Source organism: Mobula birostris, chromosome 3, assembly GCF_030028105.1.
Source record: "Mobula birostris isolate sMobBir1 chromosome 3, sMobBir1.hap1, whole genome shotgun sequence".
In the NCBI taxonomy this organism is placed as follows: Eukaryota; Metazoa; Chordata; class Chondrichthyes; order Myliobatiformes; family Myliobatidae; genus Mobula; species Mobula birostris.
In genome coordinates, this window is record NC_092372.1 from 173,971,702 (window position 1) to 173,986,464 (window position 14,763).

At 40.2% G+C, this 14,763-nt stretch overlaps 1 long non-coding RNA gene across 1 annotated transcript in view; it reads left to right on the plus strand.

Moving 5' to 3' along the window:
• The first annotated feature begins 3,869 nt into the window (after positions 1–3,869).
• The window catches only part of LOC140194757 (uncharacterized), a 96,416-nt gene continuing 85,522 nt past the window's right edge, over positions 3,870–14,763 (plus strand). The window contains exon 1 of the long non-coding RNA XR_011885288.1: positions 3,870–3,942. This is a non-coding gene — a long non-coding RNA (uncharacterized lncRNA). The remainder of the gene's footprint in view (positions 3,943–14,763) is intronic.

Here is a 14,763-nt window from a genome sequence, read left to right on the forward strand (position 1 = left end):
CTGCACCAGACCATAGCCCTCCATATCTTTATTATCAATGTACCTATCTAAATTTCTCTTAGACATTGAAATTGAGCTCACATGCACCATTGGGCTGGCTGCTCATTCCACAATCTCATGACCCTCTGAGTGAAGGAGTTTCTCCTTATGTTCCCCTTAAACCTCTCACCTTTCACCCTCAAGCCATGACCTTTGGTTGTAGTCCCATCCAACCTCAGTGAAAAAAGGCTGCTTGCATTTACCCTATCTATACTCATACTTTTGTATACCTCTATCAAATCTCCTCTCAATCTTCTACGTTAAAGGAATAAGGTCCTAACCTACTCAATCCGTTCTTATAACTCAGGTCCTCCAGTCCCAGCAACATCCTTGTAAACTTTCTCTGTACTCCTTCAGCCTTGTTGACATCTTTCCTGTAGGGTAGCATTGTCAATTAACATTTTCACCACAGTGGCTAATAGTAAGGTAGATGTTGCTCTACGCTAACTTTGTGGAGAGTTGTAGATCTAGAGTAGATAAAGGTATTAATGTACCTTGATTTTAGAATTATAGTCATCCATCCCTGCCTCTGACCTGATAGTTATAGCTCCCAAACCACAGTTGGATTTTGTTTCCAATAGCTTTCGACCATGGAACACGGAACAGTACAACAGAGGAACAGGCTCTGCATATCTGTGACAACTATGATGCCAAATTAAACTAATTCCATCTGCCTGCATATGGTTAATATCCATCATTTCCCTGTCTCTTCATATGACTATTTAAATGTTTCTTAAATGTTGCAGTCGTTACCTCCCCCAGCAGTGCATTGCAGACACCTACGACTGAGTTCAAAACTTCCCTCAAAAATCTCTTATAAACTTTACACCCTAAAACTCTGCCCTCTAGGGTTTGATATTTCCCCGTTTAAAGGTAAAAACTCTTTTTAGGCATTTCCTGTTTGCTACCAATTGCTCCCAAGTAGAAAATGAATTACAACTTGCATACAAAGTGTATGAAAACAATGCTCCATGCCAAAATAGAACTCAGGAATCTAATGTACAAGAAAGGTGGCCAGTGATTAAAGTGAAACGGTGTCCACACTTCAAAAATAACTCATTGATAATAAAATGTTCTGGGGCTTCCTAAAGATGTGGAATGTACTTGACAAAAGAAGTCTTTTCTCATTCAATAGATACTTTGTATCATATCTTTTGATGAAAGTGCTGCATGTCACAAATCATATTTCAGCAATAACTGATGAGGAGCTAGGAATTATATAATCATTTAATAATGATAATTAAAATAAACATGTCACTTATAACGTGAATTTAATGACAATAAATTAAAAGAAGTTGTTACTGCATTAAACTGTCAAAGCATTCTCTTCCAATGTACTGTGTAGAATATTTGTCATCCAGTCACAGGAAGGATATTGCTGTCCATTAACTGAGGACATGCATGAAAGTTCAAAATTCAAAGTAAATTTATTATCAAGGTAAGTATCTGTCACCATTCATCTTCTTGCAGGCATTTACAGTAGGACAAAGAAATACAATAGGGTCAATGAAAAACCGCACACGAACAAAGACTGAAAAATAACCAAAGTGCAAAATAAGACAAGCAGTGCAAATACATATACAAATGGATGCTGGCCTGGACGGAGGAGTCCTTGATGATGGATGCTGCTTTCTTGTGGCAGTGCTCCTTTTAGAGGTTCTCAGTGGTGGGGAGAGCTTTAGCTGTGATGAACTGGGATGGATCAATTACATTATATAGGCTTTTCTGTTGATGGGCGCTGGTGCTTCCACACCAATGATTCATTCAGTCATGATACTCTCCATTGTGCACCTGTAGAAGTCGGTCAGTTTTAGATGACATCCTGAATCTGCATGTGAATTATGATACCAGTTAGGGAGGATGTTAGGAAAAGAATATAGTTAAATAGGCTTTATTTGAGAAAAAAAATAAGTAACTTTGTAATTTGAAGGGTCTCAGCCTGAAACATCGACTGTACTCTTTTCCATTAATGCTGCTTGGATTGCTAAGTTCCTCCAGCATTCTGTGTGTGTTGCCTAGACTTTGTAATGATCCAGTTGGAATATTGACATAATGAACAATACTAAGCAAAAACTTCTGTTAAGTCTTCCAGGGTGATTGATGGGGTCATTATCAAACAACCCATATAAGGAGATAGGTGGACAGGTGACTTAAACCTTGGTTAGGATGGTAGGTTTCAAGGAATGGGATGGAATTTTGGATCTTAAATGTTGGCAGCTGTGGGCTTGGCCCCAGAGGTGGGCAGTTAAATTAAGGTCGTCACTACTTCAAAACTGGAGGAGACCAGTATACTGGAGCACTCAGGCAAAGAGAAGTTTTCAAAAACAGGGAGGAGCAAAAGAAAGAACAGAACAGATCCTAAAGTAATGAAGATTGACTATGCACCACATTAAACCTGGCATAGCTCAGGCACTCCATTCATTTCAATGGACAGGAGCAGCTCAGAGGAATGTTGTCATTCCACGTCATTCACATTTTTGAGTTAGTTCTCTAGTTAGCATTCTCAATTATATTTAGTTCATATTAATCTGTAACAGTTCTGAATGTTTGTAGGTACCAATTACATATGCAGTCTACTGACTGTTTTGACAGCTGCTTCGGTCTGGTAGAAGACATGATTGGCCATTTAAGCTTAGCGGTACATTACTGATTAGAAGCTGCTTCACAGACGTAGTTGGTGTGTTGGCATTGGCCTCTAGTTCTCTTTCAGCAGTAATGTTTATTTAAAATATTGACATAAACAAGAATCAATACATGCCGAAATTGAGAAGGCAATTTGCACAGTCCTTGGAGTTGATTTCCATTTGCAGATAGCAGTTGACTTTTGCATGTCTCCATTACAACGCCAGAAGTACAATGCGGGGTATCCTGAACTAGATCTCAAGCTATTATACCACTGAGTTAACAAGCCATTGTGTGGCAATCGTCACTGTCCAGAAAATGTTTCTTAAATTGTGCATGAATAATGAATAAGCTCTGGGCTGCATTTGTAATATCCTTTAGAATTATTCAAAATTTGCAGTGGCATTATGCTGAATTTTCAGATTGAGGAAATTTGTGTTACTTATGCCAGTATTACACCATATTTTTGCATCCATAATGTTATACACCAATTTAATGAACTTTACAGTAAAGCTTTCTGCCTCTGGCCAATGTAGCAACACCCTTCAAAGTCCTGTGATTGGCAAGTCCTGGGGTCAATAATGAAGGCTGGGGCTCAAAGGTCAAAGGCAAAAATCAGCAAGTCTGGAAGCTGAGGCCTGATGGTCGAAGCCCCAAGTTTGTGTGTCTGGAAGTTGGAGGCCTTATGTCTGTGAGTCTGCTAGTTCAGGCCAGGGACTGGAGGTTGGAAACCTGGAGGTAGCCTTTCCTGGGGCTGGAGGCCTGTTTTTGTGTGTGAGAGAGTGTGTGAGTGTGTAGGTGAGAAGGAGGAAAGGGGCTCGTTTTGCTGTTGCTATTTTGTTTTGTTGCTATGGTTGTCTTGTGTTGTTCCGTTAAACATTGTGGGAATGGTATGCTGGTGCTGGAGTGTGTGGTAAGACTTACGGGCTGCTGTCAGCACGTCCTTAGGGTGTGTTAGTTGTTCCCGCAAATGACACATTTCACCGTATGTTTCAATGTACATATGATAAATAAATGAATTGGGGCATGAATTTTCACCCTCTATGGAGAGCATTCTGACTGGCTGCATCACTGTCTGGTTGGGGGGGGTGGGGTGGGGGTGGTGCAACTGCACAGGATTGAAATAAGTTACAGAAAGTTGTAAAATTACTCAGCTCTAACATGGGTACTAGCCTCTGCAGTATCCAGACAGCTTCAAGGAGCGGTGTCTCAGAAAGGCAGCGTCCATTATTAAGGACCCCCACCACCCAGGGCATGCCCTTTTCTCACTGCTACGATCAGGTAGGAGGTACAGAAGCCTGAAGGCACACACTCAGTGATTCAGGAACAGCTTCTTCCCCTCTGTCATCCAATTCCTAAATGGACATTGAACACATGAACACTAACTCAGTTTTTAAATATATATATTATTTCTGTTTTTGCACTATTTAAAATTTAACTATTTAATATACATAAATATACTTACAGTAGTTCATTTATTTCTTCTCTATACATGATCATGTACTGCGTTGTACTGCTGCCGCTAAGCTAACAAGTTTCACAACATGTGCTGATGATGTTAAACCTTGTTCTGATTCTGTGATCTCTGTGTATGTAACTGATCCAGGCCCAGAGTGTATAAATGCAACAGGGCCTGGATCTGAGACCAAGGAACGACCTGATGTTTAGATATTTTACATACCAGGCTGAATGGTTTGAAAGGGCCAGGTGTCGGGACTGGAGGAAAGGGTCAGGCCGGTTATGTTCACTTCCCCGCAACATTTTCTCAGCTCCTCGCTGTACTAAAGGCTGATTTTTGTTTTTTGCATTATTTTCTGTAAATTCTAGAGACTGTTGTGAATGAAAACATTAGAAAATCAGCAGCTTCTGGGATACTCCAACCACCCCATCTGGAACCAATAATCATTCCATGGTCAAAGTTACTCAGATCACATTTCTTCCCCATTCTAATGCTTAGTCTGAATGACAACTGAACCTCTTGACCATATCGGCATGCTTTTATGCATTGAGTTGTTGCTACATGATTGGTTGATTAGATTTTTGTAGGGGTGCACCTAATAAAGAGATCACTGGGTGTATGTGTATGTGTCCTGACGAAGGGTCTCGGCCTGAAACGTCGACTGTACCTCTTCCTAGAGATGCTGCCTGGCCTGCTGCGTTCACCAGCAACTTTGATGTGTGTTGCTTGTTGTTTGAGTGTATGTGTTAGTAGTTTTAGCTGAAAAATATAATAGCTATTGATTTAGGAACCAGCACAAGTTATCCATCCCCTTGAGCCTATTCTGCCTTTCAATTAAAGGATTCCTCCTCTGTATTTTTACTCCACCTCTCTTCCTGAGATCTGTGATCATCAGTATCAATGCCAGACAAAATGGTGATGGGAAGATGGAACGTGTGGCAGAACTTTATCTGATATTCCAACTTGGTTGTCTACAACCTGATGGCATGAATATCAAATTCCCCAATTTCAGGTAAACTGCTCACTCTTTGTCCTTTTTCTCTCTCCTCCTGATCTATCTAGTTTCTCCTACACCAACCCCAGGTCCCAATGCCCTGCCTCTTTCCCTTCCTCATCCCACTGCATCTGACCATCACCCACACTTTTCTTCCCTCACTACCTCTCCCCAACCTAATACTTCTCAATCTCTGTCATGATTTCCATTTTCTCCTGCCCTCTCTGTCTACCACCTGTCTTGACCTGGATCTCCTGCCAGATCTTGTCCCACGCCTCCCTCCATCTTTTAATATTGTCTATCGCCCTTCTATTTTTCAGTTCAGATGAAAAGCCTGGACCTGAAGCATCCACTGTCAGTTTCCCTCCACAGACGGTGCCTGATGCGCTGAGTTCCTCCAGCATCTTGCTTGTTGCCCCAGTTCTGCAGTCTCTTGTGTGTGGGTGGTCTCATAGAGATTACATAAACATTAGCAGAACTGTGGATAGTGAGGAAGGTTGTCAGAGGAGGACATAAATCAGTTGGAGACTTGGGTGGAGAAATGGTAGATGGTCTTTAATCTGGACAAGTGTGGTGCATTTTAGGAGATCAAATCCAAGAAGGAAGTATGCAGTAAAAGGCAGGACCTTTAGGAGCATTTATGTAGGGTGCAAATCCATTGATTCCTGAAAGTGATAACACAAGTGAATAGGATGGTAAAGAAGGCATACAGCATCCTTTTTTTATTGGTCAGGTCATTGAGGATAATGGTAGGTAAGTCATGTTGCCTCGGTATAAATCTGTGGTTAGGCCATATTTGGAGTACCGTGTGCATTTCTGTTCACTACATTACGTCAAGGATGTAAAAGAGGTCCACCAGGTCATTTCCTGGATTGGGGAGTATTAGCTAAAAGGCAGGCTGGACCAAGTTGTATTATCTTCTCAAGAGCATTGGAGAGTGAGTATATAAAATTATGAGAATAGATACGGTAAATGGTCAGAATTCTTTTCCCTGGTAGACGTGTCAAGAACTAGAAGACATGTTTTTAAGATCAGACAGGGAAGAAAACAGATGCGTAGGGTGATTTTTTTTTTAATACAGAGTTTGGTAGGTGCCTGGAATATACTGTCGTGTCAGTAAAAGTGAAAGAAGCAGATATGATAGCAAAGTTTAGAAGCATTTAGACAAACATATAAAGAGACCGTGGATAGAGGAGCTTAGATCTTGTGCAGGTAGATAGGATTAGTTAGATTGGCATCATGGTCAGTACCTGACATAATGGGCTGAAGGTCTGCTTTGTGGGGTAATATTCTATATACTAGGTTCTAGCTCGTAGAATCCTCCCCATCTTGTACTTGGCAGATGGTGTTTAATCTCTGACAAGTACTGAAGTTATGTGCCTGTTTAAATCCAAAACATGTTACTTTTTATTTAGCTTTTAGATTTACAGCAAAAAAGAATATCTTTACAGAAAAAAAGAATAGTATTTTGTTGTTACCTCTCTTGCTATCCTTACACCTCCCACAGAGAGTACCATTCTCTCAGCCAGCACCATCACTTTGTCACGGACATTCCTTTGATTTCGCTGCCCTTCCCTTTCCTTGAAACTTAATTTTTAGGTTCTTCTAACCTATGAGAAGCCATCAGCTGAAATGTTAGTTGTTCACAGATGGTAGCCAACCTGCTGAGTATTTACAATATTTCAGCTTTTATTTCACATAAAAACCTCCGCCTCTCTAGTTGAAAAGTTCTAAACTAATCCAATATCTGTTGTAAAACATTTTCATTTGCTTCACATAGTGATTGAGGAAATGTGAATCCATTTTACCATGGAAATGAGTGTGCCTTTTATGGAGATCTTGATGGAGGTTTGGATATCTCTTGTTCCAAGAGGATTAGAACATAGAACATTGAACATAGAACAGTACAACACAGTACAGGCCCTTTAGCCCACAATGTTGTGCTGACCTTTAAACCCTGCCTCCCATATAACCCCCCCACCTTAAATTCCTCCATATACGGTACCTGCCTAGTAGTCTCTTAAATTTCACTCGTGTATCTGCCTTCACCACTGACACAGGCAGTGCATTCCATGCACCAACCACTCTCTGAGTACAAAAACCTTCCTCTAATATCCCCCCTGAACTTCTCACTCCTTACCTTAAAGCCATGTCCTCTTGTATTGAGCAGTGGTGCCCTGGGGAAGAGGTGCTGGCTGTCCATTCTATCTATTCCTCTTAATATGTTGTATACCTCTATCATTTCTCCTCTCACCCTCCTTCTCTCTAGAGAGTAAAGCCCTAGCTCCCTTAATCTCTGATCATAATCCGTACTCTCTAAACCAGGCAGCATCCTGGTATATCTCCTCTGTACCCTTTCCAATGCTTCCACATCCTTCCAATAGTGAGGCGACTAGAACTGGACACAGTACTCCAATTGTGGCCTAACCAGAGTTTTATAGAGCTGTATCATTACATCGCGACTCTTAAACTCTATCCCTCGACTTATGAAAGCTAACACCCCATAAGCTTTCTTAACTACCCTATCCACCTGTGAGGCAACTTCCAGGGATCTGTTGACATGTACCCCCAGATCCCTCTGCTCCTCCACACTTCCAAGTATCCTGCCATTTACTTTGTACTCTACCTTAGAGTTTGTCCTTCCAAAGCGTATCACCTCACACTTCTCTGGGTTGAACTCCATCTGCCACTTCTCAGCCCACTTCTGCATTGTATCAATATCTCTCTGCAATCTTCGACAATCCTCTACACTATCCGCAACACCACCAAACTTTGTGTCGTCTGCAAACTTGCCAACCCACCCTTCTACCCCCACATCCAGGTTGTTAATAAAAATCATGAAAAGTAGAGGTCCCAGAACCGATCCTTGTGGGACACCACAAGTCACAACCCTCCAATCCAAATGTACTCCCTTCACCACGACCCTCTGCTTTCTGCAGGCAAGCCAATTCTGAATCCACCTGGCCAAACTTCCCTGGAGCCCATGCCTTCTGACTTTCTGAATAAGCCTACTGTGTGGAACCTTATCAAATGCCTTACTAAAATCCATGTAGATCACATCCACTGCACTACCCTCATCTGTATGGTGGAGCAGACTCGATGGGCTGAATGGTTGAATTCCGCTCCTTTGTCTTATGGTCTATATGCCTGGTCACCACCTCAAAGAACTCTATCAGGCTTGTTAGACACGATCTGCCCTTCACAAAGCCATGCTGACTGTCCCTGATCAGAACATGATTCTCTAAATGCCCATAGATCCTATCTCAAAGAATCTTTTCCAACAGCTTTCCCACCACAGACGTAAGGCTCACTGGTCTATGATTACCTGGACTATCCCTACTACCTTTTTTGAACAAGGGGACAACATTCGCCTCCCTCCAATCCTCCGGTACCATTCCTGAGGACAACGAGGACATAAAGATCCTAGCCAGAGGCTCAGCAATCTCTTCACTTGCCTTGTGGAGCAGCCTGGGGAATATTCCTTCAGGCCCCGGGGACTTATCCATCCTAATGTATTTTAACAACTCCAACAGCTCCTCTCCCTTAATATCAACATGCTCCAGAATATCAACCTCACTCATATTGTCCTCACTGTCATCAAGTTCCCTCTCATTGTTGAATACCGAAGAGAAGTATTCATTGAGGACCTCGTTCACTTCCACAGCCTCCAAGCACATCTTCCCATCTTTATCTCTAATTGGTCCTACCTTCACTCCTGTCATCCTTTTGTTCTTCACATAATTGAAGAATGCCTTGGGGTTTTCCTTTACCCTACTCGCCAAGGCCTTTTCATGCCCCCTTCTTGCTCTTCTCAGCCCCTTCTTAAGCTCCTTTCTTGCTACCCTATATTCCTCAATCGACCCATCTGATCCTTGCTTCCTAAACCTCCTGTATGCTGCCTTCTTCCACCTGACTAGATTCTCCACCTCACTTGTCACCTATGGTTCCTTCACCCTACCATTCTTTATCTTCCTCATTGGGACAAATTTATCCCTTACATCCTGCAAGAGATCTCTAAACATCGACCACATGTCCAGAGTACATTTCCCTGCAAAAACATCATCCCAATTCACACCCGCAAGTTCTAGCCTTATCATCATCATCATCAGGTGCCATGCCCAGTTTGAGCTTTGACTGCCATGGCCCACACACTCCTGTTTCGAGTCAAGTGGATGAATTCATTGGTATTCATTTCCAGTTCTCTGGCTGCTGTCTCCATCATCATTTGTCTTTGTCTTCCTCTTGCTTTCTTCCCTTCAATCTTTCCCATAATTACCGTGCATTCTAACTCCTCTTTCCTAATCACATGTCTAATGAAGTTACGTTGCCTTTTCATGATCTCATACATTATTTCTCTTTTTGCTTTTGCTCTGTTCATGACATCCTCGTTAGATATTCGTTTCGTTCATGATATTCTTTGCATCTTCCTCAAAAACCACATCTCTGCTGCTTCAATTCGTTTCTTCATGTTACTAGATATTGTCCAACATTCAGAGCCATATAACATAACTGGATAAATCTAACATTTCAGTACTCTGAGGTGGGTTGTCATGCCTAGTTTAGTATTGGTCAGTATACTCTTCATTCTCGTAAAGGTGTCTTTTGCCATCCCTATTCTTCTTTTAATATCCAAGTCGCACCTGTCATCTGATGTCACCCAGCTTCCTAAGTAGCAAAAGTTCTGTACTTGTTTTATGTCTTCCCTGTTTATTTTCAGCCTGCAGATAGGATTCTCCTTTTTGAATATCACCATACATTCTGTCTTTTTGCAATTGATAGATAGACCCATTTTTGCACTTTCTTCAACAATTATATCAATTAAGTTTTGTAGTTCTTCCTCTGTACCTGCGATTAACACAGTGTCATCTGCATATCTGAAATTATTGATGTTTTCACCGCCAACTTTGATTCCCAAGATGTCTCTAATATTTTGTAATATTGTTTCACTGTACATATTAAATAAATCAGGCCAGAAAACACACCCTTGTCTAACGCCTCTCTTGATTTTCATAAACGGACTCACTTCTCCATCTATTCTTACAGCGGCAGTTTGTTCCCAGTACAGATTTCTGATTAGTTGGAGGTCTTTCGATCTAGATCTAGAGTTTTCTGTAATATTTCAAATAACTTATAGTGCTTCACTTTATCAAATGCTTTTGTGTATTCGATAAAATAAACAAACAAATCTTTTTGCACTTGAATACCTCATTCTGATAGTATCCTTAACATCCATATTGCGTTTCTTGTACCTTTGTCTTTCACAAAACCACATTGCTCTTTGCCTTTTTCAGCTTGTATCTTACTTTTAGCTCTTATTATCAAAATTCTTAAAGGTATCTTGGTGATATGACTCATTAAACTTATGGTTGTATGCAATTCACATTCTATTGCTCCAGCTTTCTTAGGAAGAGTGATAAATACTTTTTTCATCTCGTATGGTATTATTCCAGTCTCATAAATGTCATTGATTAAATCAGTAAGTTTTTCAATTCCATAATCTTCAAGGGCGATAATTTGTTCTATTACTGATTCATCAGGACTTGCTGCCTTTCCTTTCTTCATCTTATTTATTGTATTACGAACCTCAGATTTTAAAATACTTGGACCTTTAATGTTTTTCTTAATTTCTGGTTTTTCGCTTCGATCGTCTTCAAACAATTCCTGAATATACTCAGTCCATCTGTTCATAATCTCATCCTTTTCCATGATAATGGTACCGTCCTTTGCTTTCAAACATCCACCTGACTAACAGAGGAGCTTTTTACCAGTGATATTCTTGATTTGTTGATGTAACCTTTTTGGATCAGTAATAGGGATTCCTTCTATTTGCTCACATTCCCGGTTTAACCATTCTTCTTTGACTTTTTGACATAAGCTTTTAACTTTTTCTCTAAGGACTTATATTCTATAGGATTTGCTTTCTTCCGTTTCCTTTCTTCCATTAGATTTTTGATTTCATCTGTCATCCATTTATTCTTTGCATTTTTTTCTTTTTTAGGAATCACTGACTTTGCTGATTCTACCAAAGCATCCTTTAGAGAGTTAAATTTCATTTCTACATGATTGCTAGCATCTTCAACAGATTCTACAAAGTATTTCTAGACTTTGAAATCTTCCTTACTTTAATTGTAAATTTTTGTCTTAAGTTTTCTTCTTTAATTAATTGCAAGGGATTGTTCAGGTTTTTGTTTCTTTAGTTTTGTAAGTTTTATGGCCTTATGGCCTCATAATTTGCCCCTCTCCAACTAAAAATTTTCCTGTCCTCTCTGATTCTATTCTTTTCCATGATAATGTTAAAGGCCAGGGAGCGGTTGTCACTGTCCCCCAGATGCTCACCCACTGAGAGATCTGTGACCTGACCTGGTTCGTTACCTAATAATCTGTCCTGGACACACTTAACAAACTCTGCCCCATCTAAACCATTGGAACTAATCAGGTGCCAATCAATATTAGGGAAGTTAAAGTCACCCATGATAACAACCCTGTTATTTTTGCATCTTTCCAAAAACTGCCTCCCAATCTGTTCCTTGGTATCTCTGTTGCCACCAGGGGGCCTATAGGATACTCCCAATAGAGTAACTGCTCCCTTCCTGTTCCTGACTTCTACCCATACTGACTCAAAAGAGGATCCTGCTACATTACCCACCCTTTCTGTAGCTGTAATAGTATCCCTGACCAGTAATGCTACCCCTCCTCCCCTCCCCCCCCCCCCCATCCCTTTTACTTCCACTCTTGTTGAGATGGCAAGCTGAGGGAGGAAATAAGTCAAAGTCAGCATGGCTTCTGTAAAGGGAAATCTTGCCTGATAAATCTTTTTGAGTTCTTCAAGGAAGTAACAAGCAGAGTGGATAAAGGAGAGGGAGTGGATGTCATTTACTTGGATTTTCAGAAAGCATTTGATAAGATGCCACACATGAGGCTGCTTAACAAGTTAAAATCCTATGGTGTTACAGGAAAGATACTGGCATGGATAGAGGAATGACTAATAGGCAGGAGGCAGTGAGTGGGAATAAAAGGGGCCTTTTCTGTTTGGCCGCCAGTGACTAATGGTGTTTCTCAGGGGTCAGTATTGGACCGCTACTTTTCACATTGTTTGTCAATGATTTAGATCATGGAATTGATGGCTTTGTGGCAAAGTTTGTGGATGACATGAAGATAGGTGGAGAGGTAGGTGGTGCTGAGGAAGTAATGTGAATGCAGCAGGTCTCAGACAAATTGGAAGAATGGGCAAAAAATTGGCAGATGGAATATAGTGTTGGGAAATGTATGAGAATGCATTTTGGTAAAAGGAATAATAGTGCAGACTATTATCTAAATGGGGAGAAGACTCAAATATCAGAGGTGCAGAGGCACTTAGGAGTCCCTGTGCAAGACTCCCAGAAGGTTAATTTACAGGTTGAGTCTGTGGTAAAGAAGGCAAATGAAATGTTGACATTGATTTCAAGGGGAATAGAACATAAAAGCAAGGAGATAATGCTGAATCTTTACAAGACACTAGTTGGGCTGCACTTAGAGTATTGTCAACAGTTTTGGGCCCCATATCTCAGAAAGGATGTGTTGTCATTGGAGAGAGTCCAGAGGAAGTTCACAAGGATGATTCCAGGAATGAAGGGAGCATTTAGCAGCTGGAATTTAGAAGAATGTGGGGGGATCTCATCGAAACCTACTGAATGTTGAAAGGACTATACAGGGTGGATGTGGAGAGGATGTTTCCTATGGTGGGGGTATCTAGAACTAGAGGGCACAGACTCAAAATAGAGGGGTGTCCTTTGAGAACAGTGGGAAGGATGAATTTTTTTCGCTAGAGGGTAGTGAATCTGTGGGATGCTCTGCCACAGAATGCAGTGGAGGCCAAGTCCGTGGGTATGTTTAAGGTGGAAGTTGATAGTTTCCTGATTGGTCAGGGCATCAAAGGGCATGGCGAGAGGTCAGGTGTATGGGATTGAGTGGGTTCCGGGATCAGCCATGATGGAATTGGCAGTGTAGATTCGATGGGCTGAATGGCCTGATTCTGCTCCTACATCTTGTGATTTTATGGTCTAATCTTGATTAACAGAGGCAGAAAAAAACTGCGTAGAGAAGAAGAATTTAAAATTTCTGTTGAGTAGGCAGAAAGGTGAAGAAAACTGTCAAATGAAATTCATCCCTAGACAGTCATGCTAAACGATGAGTGGGAGTTTGGTTTTGAAAGTTGGAAGTATAGATGTTGGGACATTTGTTCTCCAACTTCCAATAGTCTATTTGTAATATGTGCTGAAAGATACACAAAACACAAAGAACTCAAAGCAAGGTCTGTATTATTTTTTCAAAATTCCTTGCAGAATGAGCCTTATTGGAACCAAGGGGGTAGTTGATCATCTAATACCATCTTAAAGAAGTAAGGGCCCCAAAGCGACAATTATCATTCACAACAAAAATGCATATATAATAAAGTATAGTGTGGTACTACTATTGTATAACACATTTTGCACTGTCAACTGAAATATATTCATTCCTTTTAATTATTCAAGCAAATTAACTTCGTGTCCAGGTTAATATGTGTATACTAATAATAAATCTTGCATTTAATTGGAAATATAAAGCAAAAATTAAAAGCAGAAACAAATTATGACGAATATTCAAGCGTTAAAAAAACTGAATGGCACTACTAAAACATCTTTACTTTGTTGTATTTAATTGCTGTAAAAAGGGAAACCATTAATTTACTTCAACTACCTTTGAGTCTTCATTCTATGTTGGTGGGCTCAACCCCAAGCTACTTTGTCAATTCAAAGCAGGGAAACACCCATTGGGCAAATGGAATCCTGGGCTTCTCGGATCCAGCAGTTTTAATAAGCATTACGTTCTTAAAGGAGTGTCCGTGGCATTGTCTCTGCTTTAACTTTTCTCTGGAACAAGCACCATAAGTTAGCTAGGAATGAAAATTAAAAAATGAAGCAATTATTTTCAAGTGAAACTTAACATTACTATGCATATCATAAATTTTGGTAATTACCAATAGATTAATATCTTTTATAGGTTAACTCAAACAACTAGGCATTACGTTTTAACTTTATTCTGTTTTTATTGTCAAGGCAACTTAGTAAAGCAAAGGATTACAGTGGAGATGAAATAAAGTAGAATTTTGGATTGCCATAACTGTTACTTAATGTGGACTTCAAAAATGCTTAGTGGGTTTTTCTGCACAATTCAACAAGAACCGCTTTCTTCATAATTCATTTAAAATGACACTGTTACTTGCTCATAATCATACAATATAAAATTTAAAGTACAGTATGTGCTAATCTACTAAGCCAATAAACTTTACTTGTACCACACAGCAAGAATCACTGCATTCTTTGTACATGAGGTTGAGAAACTTAGCATAAGAATAGATCGAACATTTAGGAAAACAAATAAAATATTCGCCTTTATTGCAAGAAGGATGGAATATACAAGCAGGCAAATCTTGATTAAACTTACAGGGTGTTTGTGAGACCACACCTGCTTTGCTGTACGTTCTGTTCTCCTTATAAAGAGGGAAATTTTCACACTGGAAGCCATTCAGAAAGTCTTCTGGAATGAGGGTATTACCTAATAATGACAGTTCAGCAGGTTTGGTCTATAATTTTGCAAGTTTAGAAGAGAAAAACTTATAAGAGAATAGGGG